This window comes from Cololabis saira, chromosome 19 (assembly GCF_033807715.1).
Source record: "Cololabis saira isolate AMF1-May2022 chromosome 19, fColSai1.1, whole genome shotgun sequence".
Classification (NCBI taxonomy): Eukaryota; Metazoa; Chordata; class Actinopteri; order Beloniformes; family Belonidae; genus Cololabis; species Cololabis saira.
Genome location: NC_084605.1, coordinates 18,323,281 through 18,340,016, shown reverse-complemented (window position 1 = coordinate 18,340,016; position 16,736 = coordinate 18,323,281).

Below are 16,736 nucleotides of genomic sequence, written 5' to 3'. Positions count from 1 at the left end.
GTCGCTCATCACTCTCTCGAAGCTGATCTCGCCAAAAATCCCTCATCTCACCCATCTGCTCGCATAGCAGAGCGACATCACCTCTATGCCCCTGCCGCCTCTAACGAGGTCTCTGGGCACTTGTCTCTGAAGACAGAATTGTTGTAAAACTTATTACATGTCCTAACGTGGGTATATGTCTAAACATAAAGAAGCATTGGTTGTTACAGCCAGCATATTGCAGAACTTACCTGGTAACTCAGAGTTCCTCTGCAGCAGGGGAACTGCTCCTTGAGGTCTCAGCAGACCTTGTGCTGCCTGTTGAATCATCATGGCCGCCCATCTCTGTTGCTGCTTCTGCAGAGGGTTACAAAAATGAAAAATGATTTATATCTTATTCATTTTATGTCAGACATATGGATTTCTGTTGTCTAGTTGTCAGAATAATCACATTATTGGTTCCATATTATGTTCTTTGCACATATAATCATGCCTACTTTCATTAAACTGTGTTTTAGGTACTTTGTTTTATAAACAGTCACACCGGGTTCATTTTGACCCAGGAAAACAGCTGTGATTGGTTTTAAATCAGTATTCTGATTAAACCTGATCAGTGTGTTATAATATGCATTTTCATTAAACTCAGATTGTATTGTAAATCGTTATTCATAATTCGTTCAGAGCATGCAAGCCCAGTGTGTGCCCAGGCAACAAGTTTTAGCAACTAAGTTAGCAACTCACATTGGTCAAATGCCGCGAAAACGACATCCACCCCGTGTTGTCCGACTCGGAACAATGGTCGACTCCCTAGCAGGTCATCCAAAATCTCCAAGTATGGTATGGAAAACTGACCAGATCATGTCCACTTCTAGAGTTGTTCTGTTTGGCGCCAATGTACGCCTTCCATATATTCTTCCACTTTATTTTGATCTGCTCCGGTGTCCTGATGAAGCCCGCGTCTGCCATCTCTTTCGCGATCTTTTTAAAAAGGTCTGCCTTTCTGGTTTTGCGCCCATCCATAAATCTTAAAATGTTTAGCTCCTGTATCTGACGTTACATGAAACGCGTCTCCTTTCACCCCCGGGTGAATGCCCCCCAGAGGAAATTCTCGAGCATGCGCAGACTGCAATATCCGATATCCCCGTTTACATGGCGTTAACATTCCGACTGCAGCCCGAGCTCAGGGCAAAGGAAACGTGACGATACAGACAAATCGTTTTTGCACACAGATCCATTTACAGATTTGCCACGGCAGAAGTGTGTCAAAATCCACGTGTACAAAGACAGCCAATCGAGAGCTCCCGCCTGAGTTGTAACTGTAGACAGACATTTACAGATCTCAGTACGCATTTACAGATGTGTTTACACATTTACAGATGTATGTATACTTACATATCAGTTTACGCATTTGCAGATTTGTCTTCACTTGCAAATGTGAATACAGACACACAAATCTTTTTACACACACACAAATGTGAATACAGACACACAAATCTTTTTATGCACACACAAATGTGAATACAGACAAATGTGAATACACACAAATCTTATTACACACACACACGCACACACAAATAATATTGGAACAATAATACCCCCATACCTTTTACATTTGTGGATTTAGTGTGTCGCCAGTCCTTTTTACATTGACCAAAACAGATTGGCGTGTCGAGCTGCCCGCGAATAATTCAACTCCGAGGGTACACTTAACCATGGGTCAGGTCTAATATAAAGAGAACTACCGTGGGGTGGTGGGTCGCGGGAGGAATTTGTTGATCACATTACATCAGTACAACCCACCAGGGGATTTTCTTTTAAATGTATTATTATTTTTTTTTATAAAATAAGGAAACAGCTGATGAGAGTAACAACAGCACTTGGAGGTCACTTGCAGGGCCTATATTTGCAAGACGAGTGGTTGGAGAGACAAGGACATCCGCAAGCTGCTCAGCCTCAGACTCTCGTAGCCATAAACCAGCGTACGTCCAGAACCACGAAGGATGGTCCATTGTTTGAACAACTGGCCACAAAAATGACAAACAAAAAAAACACTCATCCCGGTGTTCATCCATCTTCGTTTTGAAAAATACAGCGGTGTGACGTCGCATATTATCCTGCTGATGTGGGGACAGATCCCGAAGGATGCCAGGGTTACTTTCTTTCTATTTTTATTAAGCTTCTTCAGATTTAAAATCTCTTTCCTTTAAAAGTGCCCTTGCTAAAAGCTGTAAACATTTGAAAACAGACAGTAATTGATAGTTCTCACCATCACTATGAAACTAACAATTTCTTGGCATTTCATGGCATTTCCAAGCAGAGAGCAACAGTAATAGCTCAAAGAGAGCGGGAACCATTATGTTGGTCCAAGGTGTACTGTAGCCTGTGGTTGCACAGAACAGCCAGTCAGTTTTATTGCAAGAATGACTGGATTACACCAATCACACAATCTGTGTTTGACCCCTACCATGTTTATCTGAGACTGCAATTTTGTAATGACAAACGAAAGTTACGACTGTAACTACGGTTCTATGAGTCCCGGATGACCGTCAGGCGGTGCTGTAAGCACTGTATATCTCCGCTCGCGCATGCGCATGTCGAGTACAAATAACAACAATGTCACGTCACCCGTGACCCCTGCATGACCCCCGGAAGGGTATATCTTCCGGCGTCGGCATGGGATCGGTTCCTAGAATCTTCTCGCGAGAGCACGAGGATTCTGAGTGACCGGAAGGCCTGGCGGTCATCCGGGACTCATAGCACCGTAGTTACAGTCGTAACTTTAGTGTTATTTCGTCCCTTGATGACCAACAGGCGGTGCTGTAAGCACTGGATGACCAATAGCAACAACGTCACGAAGAATCCCGGTCACTTACCTCACTGACCAGAGGCAGAAGGACCTGGGAGTAGAACCACGGCCAACGGTTGGGGAGTGGCGACGTTGATCCGGTAGAATCTGTCAGGCGACGTCCACGAAGCTTTAGTGCAGATGTCCTCCAGAGGCACCTCCTTCAGGGCAGCCCAAGAACCTGAGACGCTTCTGGTCGAGTGGCACCTCACTCCCATTGGCAAGGGGCGGCCACTGACCCTGTAGGCAAGGCTCGATGGTGTCCACCACCCAGTGGGACAGGCGCTGTCTACAAACAGCATGACCTCGGTTAGGGCCACCATGGCAGATAAAAAGCTGCTCTGACCGTCGCACAGGCGCGGTAGCATCAACATAAGTAGCAAGGGCCTGTATGGGGCACAAAGGGCTTGGCCCACTCTCCACTGGCTGGGGGTCGAACCGGGCAAGCTGGATAGGCTGATTAACATGAGTGCATGGCAGAACCTTGGGCAGGAACGCCACGTTCGGCCACAATGTAACCCCTGAGCTATCTGGGTTCCATCTCAAGCAGGACCCGCTGACTGACAGGGCATGTAATTCACCGACTCACTTTGCTGATGTCATGGCGAGGAGAAAAACTGTCTTCATCGACAGCCACTTAAGGTCCACCTGGGCCAAGGGCTTAAAAGGTGGAGAAGAGAGGGCACCTAGCATCATCGGCAGGTCCCACACTGGGGCCCTCGGGGTCCTCGGGGGGCGCAGCCTTAGAGCCCCCCTAAGAAAGAGAGAAACCAACCGGTGACACCCCACGGTGGCATTCTCAACCCGGGCACGTTGCGACAAAATGGCCGCTACGTACACCCTTAAAGTGGACTGAGCACGACCACCATTCAGGAGGGACTGAAGGAACTCCAGGATCATGGCCACGGGGCAACGCACAGGGTCCTCTGCCCTGTCTGCACACCAGACATAGAATCTCCTCCACTTGCACTCATACTGGAGGCGGGTGGATGGCGCACGGGCATTCAAGATGGTAGCCCTGACGGGCTCAGTATAGCTCGACACTAACGGGTCGGACCCTGCATCGGCCAGACACAGAGTTGAAGGCGACAGGGGTCGGGGTGCCAAATCTGACCCCCCAGCTGGGACAGAAGGTCCCTCCGTTTGGGGAGGCGCAATGGTGCGCTGCAGCAGAGCCTCTGCAGCAGTGGAAACCATGGTTTCCCTGGCCAGAAGGGGGCCACCAAGAGGAGCCTGTGACCCCTTTGGAGGACCCTCTGCAACGTCGGCTCGCGCCGGGAGAGGAAGTCCGGCCCCAGATTCCTGTCCCCTGGCAGGTACATAGCCTGAAGGCCAGGCAGGCGAGGAGCGGTCCACGCTAGAAGGCCCCGGGACACCCGCAGCAGCTGTGCAGAGCTGGTGCCCCCCTGGTGGTTGATCTGAGAGACAGTGGACACACTGTCTGACGAAAACAGCACGTGCCTCCCCCACAGGTGTTGTAAAAAGTGCTTGAGTGTGAGGTGCACAGCCCGGAGCTCCAGCACGTTGATGTGGCGTGTGCAGTCCCGGACAGACCACTGCCCTTGGGCAGGCCTGCCGTGCCAAACAGCACCCCACCCCGAGAGGGAGGCATCCGTGATGATAGTCTAGGGGGGAACAGCGCCTAAGGGCACATCCCCCAGCAGGAATGCCCCGTCTTTCCATGGTGCAAGGGCATGGACCCACGCATGGACACGCGAGGGCTGTCCAGCCACATTTGCAGGGGGCGTAGCGACAGCAGGCCCAAAGGTACAAGAGGAGCAAGGGTTGCCGCCACACACCTGGTGAAAATCCTCGGGGACAGGGGGAGGCCGAACAGGAGCACCCTGAACCGACAACGGCGGCCCCGGTAGGCGAACCTCAGGAATCGCTGGCGACGTGCCGCGATCGGCACGTGAAAACAAGCGTCCTGTAGGTCCCCAGTTGTAAACCACTCCCCCTGACCGACCACACGCAGAGCATCTGCTGTGGTCAGCATCCAGAAGGGCAGGACCTTCATGTACCAGTTGAGGCCTCTCAGAGACGAGAAAGTAGTAGCTCTAGTAGAACCCCCGGGGCTGCAGCAGGGGGTCCACCTGATGGTGCCCTTGGCCAGTAGGACGGACAACTCCTGAGCCAGAGCCAGAATGTTCGCAGGGTCTCTGATGATGGTCATCTTGACCCGGCCGGAGGTAGGGGGCCGGTGTCGGAACTGTAATTCCTACCCCTGGGTTAAGACTACGAGCAGTCTCCGTCGAAGGTGACTGCGCCAGCCAGACGTGACGGTGCGTGTGCACCAGGGTGGATATCAACCGCCCCAGCTCCCTCGTCTGGGAGGCAAAAGCCTGTAGGGATACGTCACACATGTCACGTGTGAAATCATCCACCTGTGCATCCTGCAGGGACGTTGAGAGAGCCAGCAGAAGATGGGAAAGGGTGTTCCCCAGCCGGCCAATGCGCGCCGCTGTGTCATAGGCCTTACAGATATACCCATCAGTAACCCTACACTGGGTAGAGGGGCACTTGGGATCTGGCTTCAGAGCCTCATCAGGAGCCACTATCAGCGTTGCAATGGAGGGCTCGATGGGGGGCATGTGGCTGAGACCAGCCACTTCTGCGTCCTCCATCGCCGCCAGAGCGCGGCCATCTGATGTCGGCCTGGAGAGGGCTGTGACATCTCTCCAGCATGAATGCAGCTCCCTCAGAAAATCCGACGAGGGGTAGAATGATGAACTCCACCGGAGAAGGATTGCGCTAAACGCCACCTCCGCACGCGGTGTATCCAGCTGCAAGTGCGCCAGGGGAGTGCGGATAACGCTCCCCACGGAGGAGCCTTCTATTTCCGTCCTGTACTTCAGATGCGCGAAGCGAGAAGAATGAGGAACCGATCCCATGCCGGCGCCGGAAGATATACCCTTCCGGGGGTCATGCAGGGGTCACGGATGACGTGACATTGTTGTTATTTGTACTCAACATGCGCATGCGCGAGCGGAGATATCCAGTGCTTACAGCACCGCCTGGCGGTCATTAAGGGACAAAATCGAACTCTATTTATGAAGGGTTTACCCAACCACTGTCCTCTTATTTCAAACCAGTTTCTTCACAGAACATCAATTACTGCTGTTTCATGAGGATGAGTGCTGTTGGCATCCTCATGTATCACATCCTATAACACCAAATGTTCCAGTATCATTCTGGGGTATCCAACAAAAAACCCTTGCTCACAGGCAAATCAACATGAATCTAGTCCCTTCCAGTCTGCACTTGTTCTTTATGTGTGATCTATTCAAACGCATGTTTAAAAAGGCCCACCAATACTAGGCCATCTGACAAAGGGAAACCCCCGAAGCAAGGGGGAGATGGTGTAAGCAGGCTGTAAAAAGACGACAACAATTAAGCAGCAATATGGCAAAACAAAAAGACACAGCAAGCAAACAGCTTGTGCTGCATGTTTCTTCCCTCAGCCCTTTTTCAAAAGAAAAAAAGGAGAAAAGGTCACTTTTCATCAGTGGTTTCTTTTCCCATGTCACTTATGACTTGGAGACCAAACACAGTCATTGGGTGACAGACTTGTTGTCAGATTGTGTGTTGCCCTCAGTCACTGATAAGTCATGTAGTGTAAACATCACAATGAAAAAAAGAAAAAAAAAAGCCCAGCGTTGGCTGCATCGGCTACAGTTCCATTGGGCTGGTTTGATTTTTGTAAGTCAGTGTGGTTTTGCTCCGTCCTCAGCGCAACCTCAGGTTCCCCCAGGAGCAGTCTCTAGGCATTTTAGGAGAATGTGTCCTCTTTTTTTCCAGTCTCCTTTCACTCAAGGAAAAATCCAGACACAGCTTAATGCATCACTACATAAGAAAAGTGTCACCGTTTATTGGTCAGATGTTTCTGCAGCAGGAATAATTACAGAAAACATAGGAACACAATTCTTGTGTTGGGGGATATACCATAGTCCTGCTGGCAAACCTTCTCAGGTTAGCTGTCATCCATGTCCTTCATTACATAGTTTGTTCTTACATACAGGAAATCGTGTCATTCCAGGCTTTTGGCTCAGTATATTTTCTCACCCAGATGACTGCAGCAGAATTCAGATAATGTTGAGAGAGAAAAGTTCTTCTGTGTCTTGGCACAATTGTTTTGGTTTATACTTGAGTGTGGTAGCTGTCCACATCTGATAAAACGAAGCACACCAAGTAGGTAAATGTACTTAAATTCATTTTAAAAGTACAAAGGTTTGCAGGTGTCAAAGCACCTTTAGACTCCAGATACACTGCTGCAGGTATCTTCTGTATTAAGCCACGCTTAGACCCATTCACACAGCCAGGTCATTTCAGAGCTATATTGCCTTTATTGAACTCCATTGTTCGGTGTTAAACATGGAGGCGGAACTGTGATTCGTTTCATTATACAGATGTTCCGTCCCTGTTTTGCCTTGAGAGGTGGTAACAGATGTAATGGGGACAAAATGTGTGCTGTGTGAACTGGAAAAGCAGAAAGGTGCAACAGAGGCCACAACCATAAATGCAAATTATGTGAGAGGTGATTGGCAGGTTGGAGGAGTACAAGAACCTGGGAGTCTACATCAACCACAGACTGAAATGAAGGTCTCATGTTGATGCCGTGTACAGGAAGAGCATGAGCAGACTACTTCCTGTGGAAGCTCAGATCCGTTTATATATGGAGCAACAGTTGACAGTTCTCTGCTGTGCTGGGATTGGGGAGTAGCGTCAGAGGCTTGGGCTGCAATCGGATCAACTAACCGATCAGGATACAATAGATAGATACAACAGTGGAGAGAAGGACTCTGAGGAAGTCATTTATTCTAGATGTCATTAAAACACCACTCTAAGTAACTGATGAGGAACTGTTTCTACCAGTTGAAGAATATTTCCAAACTGAGAACCTTGTTCATAAAGATGATCTTGAGTTAGTCATTCATGCATTTCTGTCATCTTGTTTAGACTATTGCAACAGTTTATTTACTTGTCTAAAAAAACAAAAAAAGAACTGTCTCGTCTGTAGCAGGCCCAAAATCCTGCAGAAAGGCTGCTAACTTGCTCTAATAGAAGGGCTCATGTTACACCAATCCTAAAAACTCTTCACTGGCTCCCGGTTCCTTTTCGTTTTAACTTTAAAATCCTGGTGCTGACATTTAGGGCTCTGCATGGTCAGGCCCCCTCATATATTAGGGACCTATTATGCCACTACACTCCATCTCGGAGGCTGAGGTTGCTGGACTACAACTTACTTATGGTCCCTGTTTTAAGATGTGAGGAGGTTGAGGCTCTGGAATTATCTCCTGCTGTCTCTACATTCGCTGGACTCCATCAACGCTTTTAAGAGTAAACTTAAAACCCACCTTTTTCCCCAAGCTTTTAAAGGTTTTTATAGTATCTCTTCGATTTTATTGTATTTTACATTTATTGTATTGTGTTTATTGCCAAAAGATGCTTTTGCATGCACAAAAGGGTCCCAGTTCAATTTAAAACAAACATCTTAATGAGGTTACTTGAGGTGGGTACTTGTGGGTACAAATAAAGTAACCTGAATGTAATATTCAGGTTACTTTCTCTATTATACTGTACGTGTCTGTTCATTGAGTTATAAGCATGTTTGATTTTGTGTTTTTGAGGCCACAAACAAACTTTTGTTTATGGCCAACAAAATTCGAGGGCCAGCCCTGCTCTGCTGCATTAAACATATTTGTTTAAGTATAAAATGCTTGAGGGGATTTTTGTTGTGAACTGGTTCTACACGAATACACTGAATTGAATGTGATCACACAAATGACAGACAAGCTCGTTATCTGACAGATACATGCATCTGCTGCTTCAGTAACCTTTGGTTTATGTGCACATTTGTATTTGCTGTGGTTGCATGTGCAGTCGTGTGGTTCAGGGCAGAGCATTCCCAGCTCACAACACTGAGCCTGTCACCGTTTCTGTCTGATCAGAGCAAATTGGCTGAAGAACATTGTTGAATGAGAGTAGGTAGATAGCAGGACTCTGCTTCACATATTCTCTCCATTCTCTGACGCATGTCACCCACCCACGTCACCCAGTTCAGCCTTCCCTACTGCCTATTATAACCTCCGAGGAAGAGCTCTCAGCTTGCTTCTTCAGCAAGTGTGTTGGAGAGAAGAAACAAAAGTAGAGCACAATAGGAGAACAAAGATAGCAATGCTGCTGTTCTTTAAAAGCCAATTTAAGAAAGAAATTGATGTGAGGTGAAACTGTAAATTCTAGTCTCCCCTGTATCTGCAGTCTATATACAGGAAACAGAGCCATATTTCTCTGCATATGAAATAGTAATGAAAAATTGCTTTGGTCATTTATTTGCCTTTGATTTCTGCTCTCTAATCATTTGTATATTGGTAATGTCGCACTTATATGAAATACTGCCTCTGATTTATCTAACGACGCATTGATTCAGAACCATAATTTTCCTTGGGCTTTTATTACATTGTTAATAAGCTGTGACATTAAAATGTTTCAGAGCTAACTATTCAAGACTCCATGACAATCTTTAGGCCATCTAACACATTTAACAGCCAGGGTAGGAATGATGTTATTGCTCTGCAGCAAAGGAATGGATTGTAGTGACATAAACCACCCTAGAGCATCCCACAGTGGGATTACAGTCCATGGATGTGAGCCTATCAACATCAACAAAACAGAGTGGCTATGTGATGAAAAGGAATGACAAAATTGAATAACTGTTTGATGAATGATGCATGAGTAAATGAAGACCAGGAGTGCAGGTCGATCAATTAAATTGTCTTAATAAAGGTCCTGACTCAGGGTTCATCCAGGAGAGACTCAGAGTAAAGTCGCTGCTCTTCCACAGCAAGAGGAGACAGTTCAGGTGGTTCAGACATCTGATTAGGATACTGCATGGACTCCTCCCCAGGGAGGTGTTTTGGGTGTGTCCTACTGGAAGGACAGCACAGGACATGTTGGAGAGATTATATCTCTTATGGCTTGGTAATGCCTCGGTGTTGGTGCTGGTTCAGATGGCCGGGGGGAGAAAGATCTTTGCCTCTATCCTGCCACTGCAAGCCGATCAAGACAAGCAGAAGTTCAACTGGGATCCCTGACTGACAGATACCGTGATCAGGGTCCCGAGAGCTTAGCTGGAGTTCGGTCTGAGCTAGTTGACTGTCTGTTGGCTAGCAGCCTGGGTGCCTGTAAATCTGGAAGAAGAAGGGTCTTTCCAGATCAACTTGGAAGGTCACTCGGGTGTAGGATTGTTATTCCAGCTGCTGCCAGGGCTAGCGGCCCCAGTCAGGGCACAGCAGCAAAGGTAGCAGCGCTAGCTACTTATATAAGTGTCATTCGCCAGATCCAGGAAGGCTACCCCAGCGCTGGTTGCAGTAGTTTATGGCTATACACTTTTATAGATATAGACATTTGTTGTTTTTTTTTACCTAATGGTGATCCGAAGCTACAATTTTAGATTTCCAGGTGTCTAAATAACTATACAAACTGGGAGAGTGGCTCCAGCGAGATCCCAGGAACAACAGAGGGTTCATTGCAGGAAAAGCAAAAATACTGCATAAGAGGACATTAAGGCCAGCTAATGCTAATGCTAAGACACTTTTCCAAAAGTTTTGTGGTTTGTTCTGATGTAGTTTTGTGAACCTCAGTTGAAACTCCTTCAAACAAACCAGACTTGATGACTCTTCTCCTAACTGTGCTGTCATGGACATTTAGATTGAAAATGCTATGCAAGGCCTGCGGGATCTGAGATGTAGCGTTTGTTTGTTTTTTTAAGCATTCCTCTGAATAGGGGTAAACTTGTTGGGACAGCCACTCCTTGCAAGATTGGAAACCATCTTGAATGCTTTCTTTCTCACTATATAGCAGTGACCTCCAAATCATTTGGAAATGGTTTTTATACCTCTCACCCTCTTAGTAGTGTTCCCCTGCCGAAATGTCTGCTTTTTACATCATATTCCCAATTATCATGCAAAGGATATTATCCATTGATTTTCCTAACTAGTTGATACAAATGACAGTCAGCATCATTTCCATGAGTCAAAAGAAGAAGAACATTTATTTTACTCTCCAGTTGGTTCCCTGAAGTTTTAAAACAATATGAAACACTTTTCTCCAAGCCGTGATTCATGACATCTTGTCATCAACAATTCTCGGAGATGCTTTAATTTATCCACGGCACATCCCTGGCATGCCAAAATGAAACCTGCCATGTCCTTGAATGTTGCTGTTCAATCTTAAAACATAATCTTCTTGCTATGGTGCTCAGTAAGGTGCTCTGTTGTGGTAGCTACGGTGATAAAATGAACAGGAACTCCAAATCATGTTTAACCTTTACTTCTAAAAACATCCAAGTTCCTCGTAATTTGGGCGTGGTTTGGAGTTTTTGGAGCTGATGTACAGGTTGTAAAAGGATTAGTGGCCAAATAACAGGGGGTAATGATGACTGAACAAGCGGGAGAATTAAGCACAAGGAAGTATAGATGGATTAATGGCTGTGATCACAGCAGCCTCCATGCTGGTGCTCAGCTCCCGGGTTGTTTTGATCCAACTGTAACTAACGGTCCACACTTACCTACTGGGGCGCTCTAATCAGACAGGACCGGCTCCCTGCTCTGTGCACCACGCCACAGATACAATGAAGTTAGCCCATTTTCCTGCACTTATTAAGTCGTGTTTTGCTGATTGGTTCTGCACGAAGGCACAAAAACTGCACCGGCTGCATTGTTAAAAGTGGGGAGGGGAGAGGTTTGAGTTAATTAGGGGTTGGCACAGTTTCAGAAAGAGTGCCTGCGAGGAATGGAGAGCAGCATCGGTCTCTACCAAGTCACTCCGCTGAGCCCGGCTGCCCTGTAGATATTCAGATGGTGTGATGCTGTGATTGAATGTCATACGAATGGACAGAAAACAGGGAGATTCTGTAGGAGATAAATTAGCTGACATAAAAAAAGACTTTCCTGCCACAACTGCATTTAATCTACACTGTTTCATGGTTTTGGGTTTAGTTCCTGTTTTATTTTGAAACTCGTTTCTCAGCTTGCGTACTCGTAGGAAATTAACAGGAGTAGATATACAGTTAATACTTTATAACTGTTTATCTGAATGAAGTTTTAAGATGTTTTGTGATGAAAGAATGTGGTTATTATAACTCTATATCCGTGGTAACATTAGAAAGAGAGCCAATTTAAAAATGTCCTCCAATTTTTTTTTCCTGTTCAAACTTTATTTATAACGCGGCTTACAAAAGCATAAAATGCATTGAAAAACACATTATATAAAGTAATGGCTGTAAAAACTGGAGTGAGAGGAGTACATGGTGTTATTCTCAGTTGTGTCAATGTTTAGAGTTTTTACTTTTACAACTAGTTAAACTGCAGAAGTTACGTGTATTAGCTGAGCTGTGATGTCATCAAGTACACTGATGTTCCAACTGCAGAAAGACACGTTCTCGCATCCTAACTACCTTCTCCTAAATTGTACTTGCCAAGTATCGTAGTACTCAAGTACTTGGGAAATGTTTTACTTCCTTTACCCCATCTTATCTTATCTTATCTTATCTTGCTCCCTGCTGGTCCGTCCGTTTGCCTTTCTACCCAGTGTTTTTTTTAGTTAGTTTGGTTTAGTTTCCCTAGTGGAGGACTTTTCTGCAGTTTGTTTTTGAATTCCTGCCTGTTCAGCGATTTTTGTTAAATAAAATACTTTTGTTTGTTCTCCTACCACCTCCATCCTCATCTCGCAACCTGTAAGAGAGAAACGTTTCCTTTTATCTGGTATTAACATTAAGTCTTTACTCGCATATGTATGGAGGACGTTTTATTTCTAAAGTATAGTTCTTTAAGTGTTCTGGAGATCTTAGACTTTATATACAATTATTCATAACAAAACTGAAGCTAAAAAAAAGACTTGTGAGTAAGTATAAACCCTTCCACAGGGTTTAAGAGGGTGAGAAGTCGGGTGCTGTGAATCATCAGCTGGTGAGCAGACCTCTAAAAAGGCAGATGTTTTGGCAGTTTGCAGCTCTAGAGCTTTTGGGTGTGTGTTAATGCAATACCAAGAGGAATAGACACAGGCAATGGTCTTAGAAAATAGAATATTGCTGAATATAAATCTGGAAAGAGTTATAAAACCCAATTCCAAACTACTTGGCATTCAGCATTCAGGAGGGAGAAGTGGAAACCTTTCAAAACAGTCCCCAGTCCTCCCAGCAGTGGATGTCCCAACAAATTCATTCCAAGCTCAGACTATGCAGCGCTCACTGGAATACAAAAAAGTCAAGAGATATATCATGAGCATATAAACTGTGAAAGTCCATGACTGCATCATTAGAAGAAGACTCAACAGTGTGGATGGTTTAGAGGGTTTCCCTGAAGAAAAAAGTCTCCTCACCTTAGAAAGGAACCAGGAAGGTTGACTGACGTCTGCCATTGCCATTACCAAGGCATCCGGCAAAAAATAAATAGCATTTCTTCTATTTGCTTTACACCTTTAGCCCAGCATTATGGTGGAGGGGTGGTGATGGTTTGGGTTTGTTAGGGTCTATCCTGGGTCCTATCCTGTTTTCAATCTTTATAAACAATATTACATCGGCTTTGACGAGCAGTAGCGCTCATCTCTATGCAGATGATACAATTCTATACTGTTCTGCTGATACTGCTCAGTCGACTATTGAAACCCTTCAAATAGCTTTTGTCAGCCTACAAGATACACTTTTCAGGTTAAAATTATTACTGAATCTAATCAAGACTAAAGACTCTAAATTTATGTTTTTTTCCAGAAATGATGTTGACATCGACATGCCGCTGGGCATCAGGACCCAGGAGGGTCAAAATATTGAAAGGGTTCCAGAATGTAAATATCATGGTATTTGGCTGGATCAAAAACAAAGCTGCGTCAGAAAATTGGGTATTTTTATAAATACAGAGAAAATGTTCCCCATGTGCTGCAGAAAGCAGTTATTGAGACAGTCTTCCTGTCAGTTCTGGATTTTGGTGATGTTATTTATCAACACGCATCTGCTTCCACCCTAAAATCACTTGATGCTGTTTCAGCTCTAAGATTCATCACTGGTGACAGTTATTCTACTCATCACTGCATCTTATATGAAAAACTTGGGTGGACTCCCCTTTCTGTCAGACGTGATAGGCATTGGTTTCTCTTTGTTTATAAAGCCCTAATTGGAAGGCTTCCTCATTACCTTAGCTCCTTACTGAGCTGGCATAATGGTAGATACTCAACCCGCTCCTCTGATTTTCTTATGCTGGAAGTGTCATGTCCACGGACTGAATTTGGAAAAACTTCATTTAGCTACTGCGCGGCTCACAGTTGGAAAATCTTTCAACATGCATTGAAGTTGGAAACGTTTGTGCAGCTTGGTCAATTCAAATCCTTGATTTCTGACCATTTTACTTATTTTTGTAATTGTTTTTAATTTTAATTTTTATTGTATTATTCTTTTTATATGGTTGTTGTACATTCGGCATCATTGTAAATGAGGGTTTGCTCTCAATGATTTCTCCGAATTCAAATAAAGGTTGATTGGTTATGCACCTGTAGGACCTGGGTATCCTACAGTCATGGAGTCAACCATGAACTCATCTCTCTCGTCTCTGTGAGCTTTATTGAACCTGGGTCATTCAACGGAACAATGATCTGAAGTTAAGGAGAATTTACATCAGAAAAGCAGATGAAGAAATCAAGGTTTAGAAATGGCCTAGCCCAAGTCCAGATGGGATGAGATGGTTTTTCCAGGATGCTCTGTATTTTTTTTTTTTTTTTATTGTAGGCGGGAGATTATTTTTTCTTCCAGGACAGGCATCTGTTGGTTTGAGATGCTTTATGAAGTGTTTATAACTATCTGCTCAACCTTTTTGTCTGCTGCTCCTAATAGTGTCTTTCTAATCAGTGCCATGGTGTTTAGTGCCCAAGAGAGGGCCTCAGAAACGTGTGTCCTCAGAAGATTAAATGTGGACACTTTCTCCACCACCTCCCCGTTGATGCATGACAGCGGCTGGACATCCTGCTTCCTCCTGAAGTCAATAATCACTTCTCTTGTCTCTTTAATGTCCAATGGGAAATTACAGCCTCAGGACATCCTCTCTGTATGCAGACCCATTATCTTCAGTGATGAGCTTGTGTCATCTTAATGTAACTGGTGTTGGAGTTATGGGAGGGTTTCACACAGTCATGGCTGTAATGAATGAAGAGGCTCAGCACAGAGCCCTGCGGCGCTCCTCTGCTGAGTGTTAGTGTGCTGTGGACCAGTCCTCACTGCATGTTTGGGAACCCACAGACGGATGCTGCGTTGCATAAGTCAGGTTGGACATCTTGGAAGACGGTCTAAGCAGCACAGTCTTCGAGGATCTGCCCTGGCAGCTCTTGATTCTGCATAGATCAGTAGATGCTGCTACACTAAAGGCTACCGTCTGAATCCCTAACATTTTTATGATATGAACTTATAAAAGGGAGTCCTGAGAAAATGTCAAGGTGTGAAATCCTTGGGGTGTGAATGTCATATGATGGTTGATGGTCATACGAAAATACCTGAGCTTCCTTCACATGAGGTAGATCTACTGAAACAGTCACCATGATTACCTGACTTTTTTGTCAAATTTTCATTTTCATTTACTTTTACGGAGGGAGGAAGTGGGACTGAAAGCACATTAAATATAAAACCTAGTTCATGATGTCACTGTCATATCTTTTTACCCATAAAAATATTTGCCTGTGGGTCAGAGCTGGTGTGTGGTCATCCCTCACTGCCAGGATTTTAATGTGTTTGCCCCACAATGGCAGAGAGAAAAGTGTGATATTACAGCTGCTCATTATTTATTCATAAAGTTGGAATTAAAAAGCCCTTGACCTGTGTAAAAATGTGCTGAAAGCTTCCTCTTTTCTTTTTTAGGTGACTGGCTGGAAAGCTGGAAAGCTGAATTAGAATTCAAATAGAGAGATAAAAGCTTGCATATCTGGGAAAACAAATTTTTAAATGCACCCAAATGAAAAGAGATCTGTTGTGACATTTCTTCAATGTGGATATGTATTTTTAATCGCACAGTGTCAGCAGGAAGTGTCAGTGTTTATAAAATACAAAAAAAAAGATTTTTTTTTTTAATTATGAGAATTTACGGTCTAAGAAATTGAGTTGACATTTGCATCAAGGAAACTAATGGGATTTTCAGCATCAGGAGCACTTGATGAATTATTAGCAGGAAGTCTCTTTGTCAGAGTAATGTGCATTCTCAGTCAAAATAACCAAAGTAGAGCCAGTGTTGAGTGCAGCAAATAAATCCAAAGAAATTAGAAGAGAATGATTTAAAGCCTGCTGGAACGCACCTGCCACAAAGTTTAACTGCATGCGCAGATCATTTGTACTGTGGAATTTCATTCTTGAATATGACCATGTTATTGATTAATTGTTGCCATTTTGGGTTTATGTCATTTCTCAGCTGTGATACAATTATATACCTGATTTGTAAAACACTGCATACTTGGGGAGGGTACATTGGGCGTAAAAATGGTCATTTAAATAAAAGGTGCTTGCGTGATACATCATATTTTGGACATCATCTTCTGGATTCCCGACAGATGTTTCATCCCATCAACCGTCCCAGTCCTGTAGAGTAAGTCTGTTTGGGTTAGGGGCAATCAAATGCGTACATGAATGCAAATTGAGAGGTTTAAAGTCAAATGTAACCATATTATCTCAAAACGTATTTGAAATATAAATTTTGCAATGTGATCAGATTCAGGTGAGACAAATAAGTCAAATAACTGGAAACGTTACCCATCGCTACCTTAGATCGCTTAATCACAGACACCTCGCAAAAGTTTTTTTTTTTAATACTGATCAATTGTTTGGGAATATTTATCTTTTTTTAAAAAAACATGTTACTATTCAGCACCTAAATAATATGTAGTATGT